Here is a 4,264-nt window from a genome sequence, read left to right as displayed (position 1 = left end):
GTCTATGTAACTTTCTCAGTAGATCCGATTGAACACGGCCTATGTTATAGCTCATGTCAGCTCTCCCTGTCTCTCCTCATTTGTCATGTCCTCTCTTTCTCCACTCTCACTTTCCCTTCCTTCTCTGTCTCCTCATCCCTTCTTTCCTCAATCTTTGAAACCGGTGTAAGTAGAAGACATGGCACTGTTAATTTTTAAATATTCAAAATAATATATCACTTCAAAATAAGAAATATTACTAAAATCATTAAGCGTTAAGTCAATTTCATTTGTATAGCCCAATATCACAAATTACAAATTTGCCTCAGGGGGCTTTACAGCAACACAACATCCTCGAATAAGGAACAACTCCCTAAAAAAAAACCCTTAACAGGGAGAAAAAAATAGGAAGAAACCTCAGGGAGAGCAACAGAGGAGGGATCTCTCTCCCAAGACGGACAGATGTGCAATGGATGTTGTGTTTACACAATTTACAAAATACAACATTGAAAGAGGATAACAGGATTATAATGGAATCAGAAGCGATATGAAGAATACGATGAGGGGGATGCCAAGCAGTGTCCAGATGCCATCCGAACAGCCTAGGACCTGAGCCACACAACCATCATCACCATGTACACCTGGCAGGAGGACAGACTACACATGCACACAAGGGAGACTCACATCACACCATTCACATACACAGCTGAAGAGACAAGAAAATACATTAGTCACACATCGGAGAGAGAGAAGGATATAACATTGAAACAGGGTAACAAAATTATATGGCTATATAAGATATATAAAAAGAAAATGTGAGGAGGAGGATGCCAAGCAGGGTCAAGGTGGTGACCACCATCACCATGGAGACCTAGGAGGAGGACAGACTACACGTGCACATAGGGGAGACTCACATCACACCATTTATACACACACTGAAGAAGAGAAAGGAGCAGACATCATTCAGAGAGAGAGAAAAGACATGTGAGAGAAGAGAACAGTTTGCAATAGTCAGTAATATCGTGCTTTCACGCAGTTCATACTTATTATACCTGTGTCACCTTTAACACCATATCTGTGATCAGCAGCTATGGGCTCTACATTTACAGGTCCAGGGGTGCATCATGGTGCAGGGGCGCTCCTCTTTTTGACCACAGGGTGATGCACACAAAGATGGTGGGAATAGCATCTGCTCTCAGCCTAGTCTTGCCCTTTTTGATCTCGACAAACTGGTCTGCCTCAAAATGTGCCTGCAGAGTGACTTGAGTTTACTTCCCACACACAACTCACTTTTGTCTGCCCACATACATATCCCATAGTGGTTGAATGCAGAGTATTAGGGAACACTTTATATTTACTGGACAAGAAACACTTTATATTTACTGGACATGTATACACTTGTTACATATCTAAAAGACAACCAAGAACATGACACAACTTCGTATGAATACGTATCATGTCAGTAACTGATGCGACTTGTCATACTTCGTTAAACATAAGCAGCAAAAAATGGTGGTGATCACAGCTAATGGAGTTCCATGACTTAAGTTGGGGAACAAAGACCACACCTATCTCCCAAGGCAATTTCCCGTCCAAGGCTATATGGGTGTGTCTAACACTTTATCCTCTGTCTTTTTCTCCCTTTCTCACTCTTTCAGCACAAGACCCACAGGGGCATTCAATGGAGCCTGAAGACTCCCTGCAATGAGACAGCACCGTCAGACTGCATATTGCAAGTCTTTCCCCATTCTGAAACCAAACATTAAACTTCTCAGTGGTGTGGGTTTTGTGAAAAAGTGCAAATGTGGCATTTGAATATGATTACCTCGTATTTTTTTGTTGCTGTAGTAATCCTTAGTGATGTTAAGATTGCTCCTGCTGACTTAAGTCAACCATTTTTTTTCTCCTCTCTGTGTCAGTGGGGAAACCGTACATTCGTACTCCTTTCTCCGAGCAATTGGAGCATCCATGCAGCACAGCAAACCATGGTGGAGACGATATGCAAGGACAACATGGAGGAAAGGGCACAGACAAACCGTTTGACATGCTATTAATTTTTTTCTGAGTTTACTAGAGGTTTATTTAACGAATTCACTGCAACCAAATAAGTGCACAGTAAAAAGACCACACACACAAAAAAAATTACATAAAACATATGTTTATATGTGTATATCCTGCCTGTCTGTCTGGATGTGATGCATTTTAATGTGCCTTTTTTAGAGGCAGATTTCTGCACACGCAAAAGCCAAAGAGAAATTTCTGATTTTTTTGCCTGCAAAAAGTGGATAATTAAGTTTTGAATTTGAATATTGTATTATGTCTCAGTATATATATTAATAAGTGCAGGGGTGCATACGAATTGTAAACAAAAAAATGATTAATTTAATTCCACTTATTTGCAATGGATTTCCTAAGACAACACACTTAACACCACGCTGCTGCTGCTGCTGCTGCTAGTCCATTGACCCGTTGAGCTGTCAATTGGCAATCATTGGAAGTCACCTGTCGGTCTCCTTCCATCCTCTCTGAAAGTCATAAAGATTTACATTAGTCATTAAGATTACTTGGGCCCTCAGTTACCATGGGATTACTGAATCACCATGAATTTAAGAAATGCTAGGATATTAAAGCGTAACTTCTCCCACAAGTCTGAGCCTAACTTCACCAACCGCATCATTTTGAAAAACGCTAAAAGGTGGGCAAGGGGATGGGGGGGGAGGGGGCGTGGCTGTGTGAAGCAGGAGAAGATCCGTGTATGAAGGGCCTGGCGGCGCGCGTCGGGAGTCGCCACCGCACGTGGCCGTGGTCCCCTCTACCGACCCGCCTTCCGGCACGGCGTCAGACACCGCCCTGCGAAGACCACCCAACCCGGATGCGCCGCAGACGGAAGGGGGGTTGCCCACCTCTAACTAGAGGGCGTTAAAATCTTCCTTTTTTTCTTCTTCCTCTTTTTAATTCCATAACGTAGATAAGTCCCAAGCGGTGGACTCTACGTCAGCGTTGGTCTTGCGAGGTTCAGGGCTGATTTAAAACGGTAGATGGCGTGTTGAGCCATTGTTCAACCCACTGAATGCCGATTGTTATATTTGGTAAATGTCGAGATTGTCACCAGCACGTCGCCACCGTACAGGCATATCATTTAGTTTACAGCTAAAAAAACCTGTTTCGGTGTTTGGTACTTGTTTAATCTGAATTTTGAAACGTTCTCTCCCTTCCCCCCCCTCTCAATATATCAATAAACTCTGGGATGTGATCGCTCTTGACTACTACACAAGTTTAAGAAAATTTAAAAAAAAGAAATTCAAAGCAATAAACAACAGCAACACGCTCTTTAACCGAGGTAATGTCAGCCTAGGATGCTAACAAGGCAGGTAACGCTAGCCACACTAGTCCTCAAATATTAGCAATTTTTACTTTAAAAAAACATTGATATAACTACATACAGATTTCGGTGTGCTACATATTGTAAATCGATGCATTTATTGACTACTAATTACTAAAAATCGCAGTTTTGTTTCTGTATTTACGCATTCAAATTGCCCGCCCATAATGTCCTGGAACTACCGGAAGGCTACGTGATCACATGACTACCAAGCATTTTTGAACTTCCGTTGACCCCAATTCTCGACATGGCTCTGACTTGCATGGCCCACACCAATTGACAGAATAAGGGAGACGGTAGGGTGCAGAAAATAATTTTGTGTATTTGTTTTACGTTATAATCAAAAATAAAATGTCAAAACTTTGTCTAAAAGTAGATGCAATCAACAATATATAGATTCGCTCAAACATTGCGCCTCCCCCCCAAATCCACGCAGATGGTACAGCTAAACATTGTGATAGAAGCCAGGTTCATGAAGTACTTTGCAACTAAAATAAACATGTCATCCGATCCCTCAAATAAGGCTCGATATTCCAATAGGAAAATGACGCCCTCTAGTGTGTGATTTCAGTCACTAGCACTGCATTCCTTGACAAGCACTCCCGAGTAGACAGAAATAGTACCGGACCAAATCAAAACCTCTGACCAACCTTCTATCTTTAATTGTTGTAGAGCAAAAAAGATCAACAATCCTCAGCTTGCCGACATACTTCTTTTTAATGGATCCCCTTATGCACAAGCTCAACCCACACAGGATGATTGATGTGTTTTCCCACAGTATAAATAAACGCCTGCAAGTACACATTTCTAAAAACTAGCCTACTTACCAATTTAATAGCTAAACAACCCCTTTCTCTTTCGAATTTAGAGGCTTCCCTTAATGACTGAGGACAATAACGCTGC

This window comes from Lampris incognitus, chromosome 2, assembly GCF_029633865.1.
Source record: "Lampris incognitus isolate fLamInc1 chromosome 2, fLamInc1.hap2, whole genome shotgun sequence".
Lineage (NCBI taxonomy): Eukaryota > Metazoa > Chordata > Actinopteri > Lampriformes > Lampridae > Lampris > Lampris incognitus.
This window is presented reverse-complemented; position numbering follows the sequence as displayed.